Below are 16,875 nucleotides of genomic sequence, written 5' to 3'. Positions count from 1 at the left end.
CCACTGAATGAAAATTTCAAGATACAGAATGGGAGAAGATATTTGCAACACGTACAAACTGATAAAGGACTGGTATGCAGAATATATAAATAACTCCTATAAATCAATAAGAAAAAGGCAACTTAATATAAAAATTAATAAAAGATATTAAGAGGTACTTCCATAAAAGAGAAACTACAAATGGCCAATAAACATATGAAAATATTCTCAGCCTTATTAGTAATGACGGGAATCTAAATTGTACCACAAAACTACCACTACGCACCCACCAGACTATAACAATCAAAAAGTATGATAACATGAAGGGTTGGAAAGGATGTGGAAAAACTGAACCTCTCATGCATTTGGAGTGTAAATTGACACAAACTTTTTGAAAAACAATTTAGCATTATATAATAAAGCTGAAGTTACACATACCCAATGGCCCAGGAATTCCACCCCTAGAATTATACAGCCTAGAGAAATCTATGCACATGGGTATCAGGACACATATTTTTAAAAAATTTCTTCCAGCATTTTTTGTAGTTTTCCAAAACTGGAAACAATCCATATGTCCATCAACAGCAGAATGGCCAAACAGTGGTATATTCATATAATGGGATACTAGACTATGATGAAAATGAACAAGTGATAACTGTAGGCAAAAACATGGATTAATCTCACAGACATAATGTTGAGTGAAAGAATCAATACACAAAAGAATTTATTACATACAGCATAATTCTATCTATATAAAGTTAGAAACCAGGCAAAACTAAACAATAACATTTACGTGGTAAAAAAAATTTTTTTAAAGCAAGAAACTTATTACCATAAAGTACAGGATAATAGCTAGGAGACACATGGGAAGCTAGGAATGCTGACAATGCTCTGCTTTTTGACCTAGGTTGTGGTAACACAAGTGTTCACTTTTTTTTTTTAATTTTTATTGTTCATAAGTGAAAGCTTACAAATCAGGTCAGTCTCTCATAAAAAAAATTATATACACCTTGCTATATATTTTTTTATATACTCCTAGTTGCCCTCGCCATAATGAGTCAGCACACTCATTCCCTCCACTCTCTATTTTCATATCCATTCAACCAGCTTTTGACTCCCTCTGCTCTCTCATCTCCCCTCCAGACAGGAGCTACCCACATAGCCTCATGTGTCTACTTGATCCAAGAAGCTCACTCTTCACCAGTATCATTTTTACCAATAGTCCAGTTCAATCTCTGAAGACCTGGCTTAGGGAATGACTCCTGTCTTGGGCTAACAGAATGTCGGGGGACCATGACCTCCGAGGTCCTTCTAGTCTCAGTCAGAACATTAAGTCCGGTCTTTTTACCAGAATTGGGGTCTGCATCCCATTGCTCTCCTGCTCCCTCAGGGGTTCTCTGTTTTGTTCCCTGTCAGGGCAGTCATCGGCTGTACCAAGGACCACCTAGTTCTCCTGGTCTCAGGCTGATGTAGTCTCTGGTTTATGTGGCCTTTCTGTAGCATGGGCTCATAATTACCTTGATCTTTGGTGTTCGTCATCCTCCTTTGCTCCAGGTGGCTTGAGACCAATTGATGCATCTTAGATGGCCGCTTGCTAGCGTTTAAGACCCCAAACACCACTCTCCAAAGTGGGATCCAGAATGTTTTCTTAATAGATTTTATTACGCCAGTTGACTTAGATGTCCCCTGAAACCATGGCCCCCAAACCCCCACCCCTGCTACGCTGGACTTCGAAGCATTCAGTTTATTCAGGAAACATCTTTGCTTTTGGTTTAGTCCGGTTGTGCTGATCTCTCCTGTATTGTGTGTTGCCTATCCCTTCACCTAAAATAGTTCTTGCCTACTATCTAATTGGTGAATACCCCTCTCCCTCTCTCCCTCCCTAACATCAAAGAATATTTTCTTCTCTGTTTAAACTATTTCTCGAGTTCATATAATAGTGGTCTCATACAATATTTGTCCTTTTGCAACTAACTCCAACTGTCATAATGCTTTCCAGATTCCTCCATTGTTCTTTATCAATGTGTAGTGTTCCACTGGGTGAATATACCATAATTTATCCATTCATCCATTGATGGGCACCTTGGTTGCTTCCATCTTTTTGCTGTTGTAAACAGTGCTACAATGAACATGGGTGTGCATATATCTGTTTGTGTAAAAGCTCTTATTTCTCTAGGATATATTCCAAGGAGATTGACTGATCGTATGGTAGTTCTAATTCTAGCTTTTGAAGGGAGCACCAAATTGATTTCCAGAACAGTTGTACCATTTTACATTCCCACCAGCAGTGTATAAGTGTTCCAGCCTCTCCACAACCTCTCCAACATTTATTCTTTTGTGTTTCTTGAATAAATACCAGCCTTGTTGGAGTGAGATGGAATCTCATTGTAGTTTTGATTTGCATTTCTCTAATGGCTAATGATCATGAGCATTTCCTCATGTATCTGTTAGCTATCTGAATGTCTTCTTTAGTGAAGTGCCTGTTCATACCCTTTGCCTATTTTTTAATTGCATTATTTGTCATTACATGGTTGAGTTTTTCCAGTATCATGTAGATTTTACAGATCAGATGCTGATCAGAAATGTCATAGCTAAAACCTTTTTCCCAGTCTGTAGGTACTCTTTTTACACTTTTGATGATGTCTTTGGATGAGCATAGGTGTTTGATTTTTAGGAGCTACCCGTTATCTACCTTCTCTTCTGCTTTGTTAGTAATATTTGTATATCATTTATGCCATGTATTAGGGCTTCTAGAATAGTCCTATTTTTTCATCCATGGTCTTTATTGTATAAGATTTTAAACGTAGGTCTTTGATCCATTTTGAGTTAGTTTTTCTGCACGGTGTGAGATATGGGTGTTGTTTCATTTTTTTGCAGATGTATATCCAGTTATGCCAGTACCATTTGTTAAAGAGACTGTCTTTTCCCCATTAAACTGACTTTGGGCCTTTGTTAAATATAAGCTGCTCATACATGGATGGATTTATGTCTGCATTCTCAATTCTGTTCCATTGGTCTGTGTTTCTGTAGTTGTATCAGTACCAGGCTGTTTTGACTACTGTGGTGGTATAACAGGTTCTATAATCAGGTAAACTGAGGACTCCCACTTTGTTCTTCTTTTTCAGTAATGCTTTACATATCCAGGACCTCTTTCCCTTCCATGTGAAGTTGGTGATTTGTTTCTCCATCTCATTAAAAAATGTCGTTGGACCTTGGATCAGAATTGCATCGTATCTATAGATCACTTTTGGTAGAATAGATATTTTTACAATGTAAAGTCTTCCTATCCATGAGCAAGGTATGTTTTTCCACTTATGTAAGTCTCTTTTGGTTTCTTGCAATACGTCTCTGGTAAGATTTATTCCTAAGTATTTTATCTTCTTGGGGGCTACTGTAAATGGTATAGATTTGGTGATTTCCTCTTCGATGTTCTTTTTGTCAGTGTAGAGGAATCCAACTGATTTTTGTATGTTTATCTTGTATCCCCATGCTCTGCTGAACTCTTCTATTAGTTTCAGTAGTTTTCTGGAGGATTCCTTAGGGTTTTCTGTGTATAAGATCATATCATCTGCAAATAGAGATACTTTTACTATTTCCTTACCAATCTGGATGCCCTTTTATTTCTTTATCTAGCCTATTTGCTCTGGCTAAGACCTCCAGCACAATGTTGAATAAGAGTGGTGATAAAGGGCATCCTTGTCTGGTTCCCAATCTCAAGGGGAATGCTTTCAGACTCCATTTAGGATGACGTTGGCAGTTGGCTTTGTATAAATGCCCTTTATTATGCTAAGGGATTTTCCTTCCATTCCTATTTTGCTGAGAGTTTTTATCATGAATGGGTGTTGAACTTTGTCGAATGCCTTTTCTGCATCAATTGATAAGATCATATGGTTCTCGTCTTTTGTTTTATTTATATGATGGATTACATTAATTGTTCTTCTAATGTTGAACCATCCCTGGATACCTGGTATGAATCCCACTTAGTCATGGTAAATTTTTTTCAGAAATTAGTATTGCCACTCCTGCTCTTTTTTGATTGTTGTTTGCTTGAAATATTTTTTCCATCCTTTGAGTTTTAGTTTGTTTGTGTCTCTAAGTCTAAGGTGTGTCGCTTGTAGGCAGCATATAGACGGATCGTGGTTTTTTATCCATCCTGCCACTCTCTCTTTATTGATGAATTTAGTCCATTTGCATTCAGTGTAATTATGGATAGGTATGATTTTTTTATGAGTTTAGTGCTGTCATATTGATGTCTTTCTTGTGTGTGTTGATGACAGTTTCTTTTTCCCACTTAATTTTATGTCCTGAGCAGTTTATCTTTGTGTATTGTCTTTTCCTCTTATTCATTGTTATTGATTTTATTTTTGCTGAGTCTTTGTTTCTTTTATTTTGATGAGTAGGATTGTTAGTCTCCTTTGTGTTTACCTTAATATTTACCCCTATTTTTCTAAGCTTAAACCTAAGTTTATTTCTTTATATTGCCTTGTCTTCCTTTCCGTATGAAAGATCTATGAGTACATTTCTTTCCCTCTTTATTGTTTTAACATTGTCTTCTTTTACATAATGATATCGCTGTTTCCGTTTTGAGCATTTTTTATCTTGATTTATGTTTGTGACTTACCTATCTGGGTTGATATCTGATTGCTCTGTCCAGTGTTCTAGTCTTGGGCTGATATCTGATATTATTGATTTTCTAACCAGAGAACTCCCTTTAGTATTTCTTGTAGTTTTTGTTTGGTTTTTACGAATTCTCTAAACTTCTGTTTGTCTGGAAATATTCTAATTGCACCTTCATATTTGAGAAACAGTTTTGCTGGAGAGGTGATTCATGGCTGGCAATTTCTTTTCCTTCAATTCTTTATATAAGTCATCCTATTGCCTCCTTGCCTGCATGGTTTCTGCCAAGTAATCCGAGCTTATTCTTATTGACTCTCCTTTGTAGGTGACTTTTTGTTTATCCCTGGCTGCTCTTAAAATTATTTTTGCTTTTGGCAGTTTGATTATAATATGTCTTGGTGACATTCTTTTAAGATCTACCTTATGTGGAGTTCAATGAGCATCTTGGATAGATATCTTCTCATCTTTCACAATATCAGGGAAGTTTTCTGACAAGAAATCTTCAACAATTCTCCCTGTATTTTCTGTTATCCCTCCCTGTTCTGGTACTCCAATCACTCTGTACGATATTTCTCTTGATAGATTCCCATGTGATTCTTAGGGTTTCTTCATTTTTTTTTAACTCTTTTATCTGATTTTTCTGCAAATATATTGGTGCCAAGTGCTTTATCTTCAGTCTCACCAATTCTGCCTTCTACTTGCTCAGTTCTGTTCCTCTGACTTTCTATTGAGTTGTCTAATTTTGTAATTTTATTGTTAATCTTCTGAATTTCTGATTGCTGTCTCTCCATGGATTCTTGCAGCTTATTAAATTTTTCATTATGTCCTTGAATAACCTTTTTAATTTCTTCAACTGCTTTATCTCTGTGTTTCTTGGCTTATTCTGCATGTTGCCTGATCTCCTTCCTGATCTCATTCCTGATGTCTTTAAGAGTTCTGTAAATTAATATTTTGTATTCTACATCTGGTAATTCCAGAACGCACCTTCATCCAGAAGATCCTTTGATTCTTTGTTTTGAGAGCTTGTTGAAGTGATTTTGTTCTGTTTCTTTATGGGATTTGATATTGACTGTTGTCTCCAAGCCATCTGTAAGTTATTGTATTGGTTTATTTTATGTTTGCTTACTGCATCCTAGCTTCTTGCTTTGTTTTGTTTTGATATGCCCAAATAGGTTGCTTGAGTGAGCTAGCTGATCATTTTCACCTTTGAAGCTCTAACATCCTGTTACCAGGTTGCTAGAGCTGTTATCAGGTATATCAGTCTAGGAGCCCATTCACTTTTCTTGTATGGATTCAGCTCAGGTGTCCACGTAACTGGTCATCAAGTGTGTGGTACAGGCTCTGTCCTACAGTCTTAAAGGGGCAGGGGTGTTTGAGTAGGTATTTTTATCTGGTTGCAGCAGGGGGTCATACTCTGAACAAGGCAGGGTCTGATAACCGTCCCCCAAGTGTCTGTGAGGAAAGCACATCCCTGTTCCCTAGAGCACACAGGTGGGTGGGTTCTGCAGATGGACCATGGGCACCCAATCCTTTTGGTTGTAAGGACTGGGAAGTACCAGTTATCCTTGGATCCCTCTTGTGAGTGGCTGGGTGATCTGCGTGGAGCCACCAGTCCTTATGCCCTTGATGTGGGTGAGGACCCTGTTTAACAGGTAAAGTGGTGTCAAACATCAAACACCCACCTCTCCACCACAAAGCTGAAACTGTTGCAGTCTGCCAACAAGGGCCTATTTTCCTGAAATAGGCCCACACAGGTCCATGCAGGGGGAAAGGTACTCAAAGTCCATAGACCGTTTGTGCCTGGACAGGAAACACTTCTGTCCTGAGCTCCCTCAGTTAGTGGGGGTGACAAATGATCTTTTCCCACAAATGTGAATTTATTCCTTTCCCAAGGCCAGGAGAATGGCCCAGGGGGCTCAGCAGGGCCTATCTCAGGCCCAGGGAAGTCAACAGCCACTGAAGCCAGCTTAGGGGTTGGGGGCATGGTAAAATATACTCAAGTACTTAGCTTCTGCAGAGAGCACCGTTCTTCTCTGGTTCCGGAGGTGTGAGTAGATTGTGAGGCTGGCTTGTTCTGCCTGAGGAAACTGTGGCTGAATGCTACCACCAGCCCACTGCAGTCACTCCCGGAAATGGTGCCTGAGGGTTCTTGGTGATCCAGGTCCGGCAACTCCTCTACGATTCTGAACTGTCTCTCCCTCCCCTCTGCCACTCAGTCTGTTTTCTAACTTTTCCTTTGATATTCAGTGCTCCTAGCTTGTCATGTATATAATAGGTTCACTTGTTTTTTCGTGTCTTTGTTGTAAGAGGGATCACCGGAAGCATCTTACTACTCTGCCATTTTGGCCCCGCCCCTCAAGTGTTCACTTTTTAATTACTTGTATTATTGAACATTTATGTCCCATGACTCTGAGTTGATATTGCAATTAAATATTTAAAGTATACAACACATACACACACCCACTCACGTACATCCTAATTGTAATATAAACGTATGAAACCTCTTTGAAAGACCGCACATCAAACGGACAATAGTGGTTATCTCTGGGGAGGGAAGGAAGAGGATAGGGGCCAGGGTTTAGGGAAAGAGTGATCAAAGGGGACTTAGACGTTACCTATCATGTTTTTAATTTTGAAATGATATTATTCAAGCATACTTGCGTAAAGGTAAATTCTAATGGAAGCAAGAAAACAAAGAAAAACAAAAAGTATGTTTATTCTGAATTTGTAAATTTCTTAATACACAAAAGCACAGATACATCTGGAGGAAAACCGGCCCAGACATTAACTTTGTATATCACTGGGTCATGGTATTGTGGATGTTCTTTTCCATTCTTTGTGATTTTCCTGTATTTTCTAACAATTTTATAATAAATATGTGTACATTTAGAATAGAATAAAATAACTAGTATCAATAAGAAAACTATAACCCCTCCCCCGAAAATGGGCAAAGGACAAGACAAAAGAAAGAATTTAGAGGCTTCGGCCAACATGGCACCATAGACAGAAGCACCATACCATCCCTCATGAGCAAAGACCGGAAAAACTAAGCAAAACAGAGAATGACAACAAGAGAAAAATAAAAGAGGGAATAAACAGTGTAGATACAGAACTTTCTAATGGAGAGGAAAGCAAGGTGATACCAAGTAATAATAGACTGGTTCAAACCTAGGAAAATAAAGGTAAATTTCTAGGTAACCACAAAGAAAGTTAACAAACGTACTCATCAAAATAAAGAAGAAAAACATAAAGTCTCAATAACAAAATCTACAAAAACAAAAGAAATGAAAAAGAAACCCACAAACAAAAGGAACTCAGCACAGGAGAGTAAGAGGAACAAAGAAAATGTCAGCATCACAAAAAAGCACTACAAAATGGCAGCAATAAACTCACACCTACCAATAATTACACAGAACATAAATGGCCTAAATGCACCCATAAAGAGAAACAGAGTGACAGAATGGATTAAAAAAAAAAAAAAAAACAGGATCCATCTATATGCTGCCTACAAGAGACATACCTTAGAAACAAAGTCATAAATTTATTAAAAATCAAAGAATGGAAAAAATATACCAAGCAAACGGCTACCAAAAAGCAGCAGAAGTGGCAATACTAACTTCAGATTAAACAGACTTTAAAACAAAATCCACCATAAAAGACAAAGAAGGGCACTAGATAATGAGTAAAGTGAAGCTCCAACATGAAGACATAACCGTAATAAACATCTATGCAACCAATGACAGGGCTCAAAAATACATAAAACAAACAGCACTGAAAACAGAAATTGACAGTTCCACAATAATAGTATGAGACGTCAACACACCACTCTCGGTAAAGGACAGAACATCTAGAAAGAAACTCAACAAGGTTGCAGGAGAGCTAAAAGGCATAATCAGACAACTTGACCTCATAGACATATACAGAATACTCAACCCAAAAGCTGCAAAGTACACATTCTTTTCCAATGCACATGGAATATTCTCCAGAATAGACCACATCTTAGGTCACAGAGCAACCCTCAACAAAATCCAAAACACTGAAATAATACAAAGTATCTTCTCTAACCACAATGCCATCAAGTAGAAATTAACAGGAAAAGCAAGGGAAAAAAAATCAATTACATAGAAACTGAATAACATCCTGTTTAAAAACTATTGGGTAATAGAAGAAATCAGAGATGGAATCAAAAATTTCCTAGAATAAAATGAGAATGAAAACACATCATACCAAAACCTTTGGGACACAGCAAAGGCAGTGCTCAGAGGTCAATTTATAGCAATAGATGCACACAACAAAAAAAGAAAGGGATAAAATCAAAACTTGAACAAATACAGGATAGCAAAAGAAGTCCACAGCCACCAGAAGAAATGAAATAATAAAGATCAGAGCAGAAATAAATGAAATAAAAAAAAGAGAATAGAAAAACAATAGAAAGAATCAACAAAACTAAAAGTTGGTTCTTTGAAAGGATCAACAAAATTGACAAACCACTGGCAAAATTGACTAAAGAAAAACAGGAGAAAATGCAAATAACCCAAATAAGAAATGAAATGGGGGACATTACAACAGACCCAATTGAAATAAAAAGGATCGTAACAGAGTATTATGGAAAACTATACTGCAACAAATTTGAAAACCTAGAGGAATGGACAAATTTCTAGAAACACACTACCTACCCAAACTAGCACAAAATGATCTGAAAATCTGAACAGACCCATAACAAGAGAAGAGATTGAAAAGGCGATTAAAAAAAAAAAACTCCCAACCAAAAAAAGCCCTGGCCCAAATGGCTTCACTGGAGAATTCTACAAAACATTCAGAGAAGAGCTTATGCCAGTACTATTCAAACTACTTCAGAACATTGAAAAGGAAGCGACACCGCCAAATTCATTCTATGAATCCAGCATAATCTTGATACCAAAATCAGGCAAAGACACTACAAAAAAAAGAAAATTACAGGCCAATATCTCTCACGATTATAGATGCAAAAATTCTCAACAAAATTCTAGCCAATAGAATTCAGTTAGCATATCAAAAATATAATACACCACGACCAAGTAGGATTCATACCAAGTACGCAAAATAGTTCAACATTAGAAAATCAATGTAATCCACCATGCAAATAAAAGGAAAGAAAAGAATCACATGATCATCTCAATTGACACAGAAAAGGCATTCAACAAAGACCAACACCCATTCCTGATAAAAAAAAAAAAAAAACTCTCAATAAAATAGGTAAAAAAAATTTCTCCACGTAATAAAGAGCACCTATAGAAAACCAATGGCCAACAGAACTCTTAACAGAGAGAGGCTGAAATCATTCCTCTTGAGAACAGGAACAAGACAAGGATGCCCTTTATCACCACTTCTATTTAACATTGTGCTGGAGGTTCTAGCTAGAGCAATAAGGCAAGAAAAATAAAGGGCATCCAAACTGGGAATGAAGAAGTTAAACTGTCCCTATTTGCGGATGATATGATACTACATATAGAAAACCCAAAAGACTCCAGGACACAGAGCGGCAGGATACAAGATAAACATACAAAAATTAGTTGGATTCCTATACACCAATAAAGAGAACGATGAAAAGGAAATCAAGAAACCAATACCATTTATAACAGCCCTTAAAAAAAATAAGGAAACCCTGGTGGCATAGTGGTTAAGTGTTATGGCTGCTAACCAAAAGGTCAGCAGTTCGAATCTCCCAGGCGCTCCTTGGAAACTCTATGGGGCAGTTCTACTCTGCCCTGTAGGACACTATGAGTTGGAATTGACTCGACGGCAGCGGGTTGGGTTTTTTGGGTTTTAAAAAATAAAATACTTAGCAATAAATCTAACCAGGGAAGTAAAGGACCTATACAAAGAAAACTACAAAACACTATTGCAAGAAACTAAAAGAGATCTCCATGAATGGAAAAAAACATATCATGCTCATGGATAGTGAAAATAACATTCAACATTGTGGAAATGACAATTCTACCCAAAGTGATTTACAAATACAATGCAATACTAATCCAAATACCAACAACATTTTTTAAAGAGATGGAAAAACTTTTCACTAACTTTATATGGAAAGAGAAGAAGCCTCAGATAAGTAAAGCACTATTGAAGAAGAAGAATAAAGCAGGAGGACTCACACTACCTGACCTCAGAACCTACTATACAGTTACGGTAGTCAAAACAGCCTGGCACGGGGCAATGACAGATACATTAACCAATGGAACAGAATTGAGAACCCAGGTGTTAAACCATCCACCTATGGTCACCTGATCTTTGACAAGAACCCGAAGTCCATCAAATGGGGAAAGACAGTCTTTTTAACAAATGGTGCTGGCAAAAGTTGATGTCCATCTGCAAAAAATGAAACAGGACCCTTACCTCACACCATACACAAAAACTAACTCAAAATGGATTAAAGACCTAAATACAAAGCCAAAAACTATGAAGTTCTTAGAAGAAAAGATAGGATCAATGCTAGAGACCCTAATACACGGCATCGACAAAATAGAAACCACAACCAACAACACACGAACTCCCAAAGAGAAGCTAGATAACTGGGATCTTCTAAAAATTAAACACTTATGCTCATAAAAAGACTTCACGAAAAGAGTAATAAGAGAACCTAGAGACTGGGAAAAAAATTTTGGCTATTACTAATCAGACAAAGGTCTAATCTCTAAAATCTGTAAGAACATCCAACTCCTCTACAACAAAAAGACAAATAATCCAATTTAAAAATGGGCAAAGGAATGAACAGACACTTCAAAGAAGATATTCAAGCAGCCAACACACTCATGAAGAAATGCTCACGATCACTAAACCATTAGAAAAACACAGATCAAAACCACAATGAGATACCATCTCACCTCGGCATTACTGGCAAGAACAAAAAACCAAAAAGTAACAAATGTTGGAGAGGCTGCAGGGAGATCAGAACTCTTATGTACTGCTGGTGGGAATGCAAAAGGATACAACCATTTTGGAAAACAATATGGCACTTCCTTAGAAAGCTAGAAATAGAAATACCATATGATCCAGCAATCCCACTCCTAGGAATATATCCTAGAGAAATAAGAGTCATCACACGAATAGACATATGCACACCCATGTTCATTGCAGCATTGTTCACAATAGCAAAAGATGGAAACAACCTAGATGCCCATTCTAGGAAGAATGAAGAAAACTAAAGATACAAGGGAAAGATTAATCCAAAGGACTAATGGACCACATCTACCACAGCCTCTACCAGACTGAGTCTCCTACAACTAGATGATGCCTGGCTACCTCCACTGACTGCTCTGATGGGGATCACCATAGAGGGTCCCGGACAGAGCTGGAGAAAAATGCAGACAAAATTCTAACTCCAAAAGAAAGACCAGACTTGCTGGCCTGACAGAGACTGGAGAAACCCTGAGAGTATGGACCCCAAACACCCTTTCAGCTCAGTAATGAAGTCACTCCTGAGGTTCACCTTCAGCCCGTAAAGATTAGACAGACCTGTAAAACAAAATGACACTAACGGGGCACACCAGCCCAGGGGCAAGGACTAGAAGGCAGGAGGAAACAAGAAAGCTGGTAATATGGAACCCAAGGTTGAGAAGGGAGAGTGCTCACATGTCGTGGGGTTGTTAACCAATGTCATAAAACAATATGTGCACTAAATGTTTAATGAGAAACTAGTTTGTTCTGTAAACCTTCATCTAAAGTACAATAAAATAAAGAAAAAATGTAAATGACCCATCATAATGCAAAAAAAAAAAATCCACTCCATTACTAGAAATTTGAATTAAAATGAAAATGTCTTTTTAAACCAAGACAGGCAAAGATTACAATACTGAGACTATCCAGTATTGTCTAAGCTGTAGGAGTAATTTCATATGCTTCCTGGTGGAAGTATAAATGGAAGCAGCCTCTCTGGAAGAGCCTTTAAGATATCTGCATCCTCTGATCCAATGAAAAAGAATCAAAGATGTTCAAAATTGCTGACATATAAGAATGGTCATAGCAATATTATTTACTATCAAATATTCGAGAACACCTTAAATGTACAAATAGAAGACAGATAAAAAGAAAAATACACATACCCACACATGCACACAAACACACATGTAAGCTATCCCACATATGCTAAGTTAGAAATCATTTCACAAATATTTAATAATATGGGGAAATGCTAAGAATATGTTAAACAAAGCAAGACACACAACTGTATCCCCAATTTGATTCCAGCCTTCTAAAAAAAATTCCCCAATTTAAAAGAGTATATGTGTATGATTGTGTGTAAGTGAATAAAGAAAACAATTTTTTTTTCTTTATTTATACGTAGAAAAAAGTCTAGAAGGAAATACAATGGAATATTAACAAGAGGTTTCATTAGGTGATTTTTATTTTCATCTTTATGTATTTCAATATCTCCAGATTCTCTTCGTTAGAAACATTTAAATGGATATTTTTAATCTTTAAAAGCTTTATTTAAAGAGCAGACAGTACAGTGGTCTGATGATTTCTTTTCTAAAAAATTACCTCTGACATGCTAACTACTTTCATGCCTCTTTACAGCCAACTCTGTAATTCACTCTGATCTCACCAGAAGCCTCTTCCTTGCTCTGTAAATCTTGCACTGGCCTTTAGCCAAGAGCAATAAAACCTGACTTGACCTGTTCTGAAAGTTCAGTCAGTGGAAACAAAAGGAATTTATATCTTTGCTCTGCTAAATGCTCTCTTTTCTTCCTACCACAATCCCTGCAATTGCTGACCTGCTGGCTACATACCAAATGATGTTGGCCATCAGGGACTAATGGGCAAACTGTTAGGATATCTACTGATCTTAACATGCCATTCCTGTTGACATTAGCATATTATGAAAAATACATCTATTGTAAATAATGACTTCGTGTGAATGAAATGCCAGTCTTCATAAATATTAGAAGCAGCACACTCCACATGGGTCAGCATACATCTATATATCATTACTCATTTCTTTCCCATGGGGCCCCAAAGCTAAGTTAATCAAGTTTAGGTCACCAACAGGTCATCTGACCCTGGAGAGTTGTGAACGGTGCTGGACAATTCGAAATAATGCACACCTCACCGTATATATTTCTTTGGCATATCAATGAATATCAGGAACTCTAAAAAGCAGAACTTATCTCCTATTTCAGCACCGACTTCTGACCATGTTTAATACTGCATCAAGTATTCACTAGCATTCACCAAGCACCACTCATTCGCAAGTATCCATTGAGGGTCCACTAGTGCCAGGAAACATTCTAGACACTTAGGATGCATTCATGAACAAAAGACAGAAATCTCTGCCCTCACGTAGCCTACATCTAGGGAGGCAGACTACAAACAAAAATCAGAGTAAATAGGTAAATTATATAGTTTGTTGGACTGTGATTACCAATTTCCGTTGAATCAGTTCTGACTCATGACGACCCTGTATGTGCAGAATAGAACTGCATTCCATAGCGTTTTCAAGGCTGTGACCTTTCTGAAGAAGATTACCAGGACTTTCTTTCTGGGTGGGTTTGAATTGGCAACCATTAAGGTTAGTATTCAAGTACTTAAGCATTTACCCAATCCAGGGACTCCAGACCGTGATTGTTGTTGTTGTTAGGTGCTGTCAAGTTGGCTTTGACTCATAGCGATCTCGTGTATAACAGAATGCCATCACAATTGTTACTATGTTTAGCCCAGTTTTGCATCCACTGTGTCAATCCATCTCATTGAGAGTCTCCCTCTTTTTTGCTGACCCTCTACTTTACCAAGCATGATGTCCTTCTCCAGCAACTGGGCTCTCCTGATGATGTGTCCGAAATAAGGAAGACAAAGTCTCATGCTCGCTTTTAAGGAGCATTCTGACTGTACTTTCCCCTGGCTGTTTTGTTTGTTCTTCTACAAGTCCATAGTATATTCAATATTCTTCTCCAAAGCCATAACACAAATGTGTCAATTCTTCTTTGGTCTTCCTTTTTCATTGTCCACATTTGTATGCATATGAGCTGACTGAAAATGTATGGCTCGAGTCAGGTACACCTCATCAAAGTGACATCTTCGCTTTTTAAAAATTTTAAGAGGTCTTTTGCCGGAGATTTCCTCAATGCAATACATCATTTGATTTTTTGACTGCTGCTTCCATAGGCGTTGATTGATGATACACATAAAATAAAATCCTTGACAACTTCAATTTCTTCACCATTTATCATGTTATGACAATATTAATTTTCTTCACATTCAGGTATAATCCATACTGAAGGCTGTAGTCTTTTACTTTCGTCAGTAAGCGCTTCAAGTCCTCTTCATTATTGGCAAGTAAGGTTGTAGTATCATCTGCATATCACAGGTTGTTAATGAGTCTTCCTCCAACCCTGATGCCAAGTTCTTCTTTATATAGTCCAGCTTCTCAGATTATTTGTTCAGCATACAGATTGAATAAATATGGTGAAAGGATACAATCCTGATGCACACATTTCTTGATTTTAAACCACACAGTATCCCCTTGTCCTGTCTGAACCACTGCCTCTTGATGTATGTACAGGCTCTTCATGAGCACAATTAACTGTTCTGGAATTCCCATTATTCATAATGTTATCCATAATTTGTTATGATCCACACTGCTGAATGCCTTTGCATAATTGGTAAAACACAGGTAAACATCTTTCTTTTATTCTCTACTTTTGGCCAAGATCCATTTGACATCCACAATGATATCCCTTGTTCTATGTCCTCTTCTGAATCGGGCTTTAACTTCTGGCAGATCATCTTCAGCATAAATTTGCTAGCATATGATATTAATGATATTGTTCAATAATTTTCACATTCCATTTGCTCACCTTTTTTGGGGATAAGCACAAGTATGGATCTCTTCCAGTAAGTTGACCAAATAGATGTCTTACAAACTTCTTGATATTGACGACTGAATGCTTTCAGTGCTATATCTGTTTGTTGAAATATCTCAGTTGGTATTCCACCAATTCCTGGAGCCTTGTTTTTTGCCAATGCCTTCAGTGCAGCTTGGATTTCTTCCTTCAATACCAACAGTTCTTGACCACATGCTACCTTCTGAAATGGTTGAACATCAACCAATTTTTTTTTGGTACAGTGACTATGTGTTCCTTCCATCTTCTTTTGATGCTTCCTCTGTTATTCAATTTTTTGCCCATAGAACCCTTCAGTATTGCAACTTGAGGCTTGAATTTTCTCTTTAGTTCTTTAAGCTTGAAAAATGCCAAGTGTGTTCTTCCCTTTTGGTTTTCTAACTCCAGGTCTTTGTGCATTTCATTTAAATATTTTACCTTGTCATCTCAAGCTGCCCTTTGAAAGGTTCTGTTCAGCTCTTTTACTTCATCATTTCTTCCAATCACTTTAGCTACTCTGCACTTAAGAGCAAGTTCCGGAGTCTCTTCTGACACCCATTTTGGTCTTTTCCTTCTTTCCTGTATTTTTAATGATCTTTTAATTTCTTCATATATTATATCCTTGATATCATTCCACTGATATTTTTGATATCATTCCACTACTGTTCTGGTCTTTGGTCATTAGTGTTTAATGTGTCAAATTTATCCTTGTGATGGTTTCTAAATTCAGACAGGATGTATTCAAGGTGTTCTTTGGCCTTTGTGGACTTGATTTTATTTTCTTCAGCTTCAGCTAGAAATTGTTTATGAGCTTCAATTGGCCCCTAGCTTCACCTTGACTGATGATATTGAGCTTTTCCATCATCTCTTTCCACAAATGTAGTCAACTTGATTCCTGTGTAATCCACCCAGTGAGGCACACATGTTATAGTTGCCATTTGTGTTGCTGAAAAGTATTTCCAATGAATAAATCATTGGTCTTGCAGAATTCTATCATGAGATCTCCGGCATCATTCCTGTCACCAACGCCGTATTTTCCAACTTTCGTATTCCAACACCAGTAATTATTAATGCATCTTGATTGCACATTTGATCAATTTCAGACTGCAGCAGTTCATACAATCTTCAATTTCTTCATCTTTGGCACTCGTGGATGGTACATAAATTTGAATAATAGTTGTGATAACTGGTCTTCCTTGTAGGCATATGAATATTAACCTACCACCGACTGTGTTGTACTTCAGGACAGGCCTTGAAATGTTCTTTTTGATGATGAATGCAATGTTGTTCCCCTTCAATTTGCCATTCCCAGCATAGTAGACCAAAGGACTGTCAGATTCAAAATGGCCAATATCAGTCCATTTCAGCTCACTAATGCCTAGGGTATCAATCTTTATGCATTCCATTTCATTTTCTATTA

Source organism: Loxodonta africana, chromosome X (assembly GCF_030014295.1).
Source record: "Loxodonta africana isolate mLoxAfr1 chromosome X, mLoxAfr1.hap2, whole genome shotgun sequence".
In the NCBI taxonomy this organism is placed as follows: domain Eukaryota; kingdom Metazoa; phylum Chordata; class Mammalia; order Proboscidea; family Elephantidae; genus Loxodonta; species Loxodonta africana.
This window is presented reverse-complemented; position numbering follows the sequence as displayed.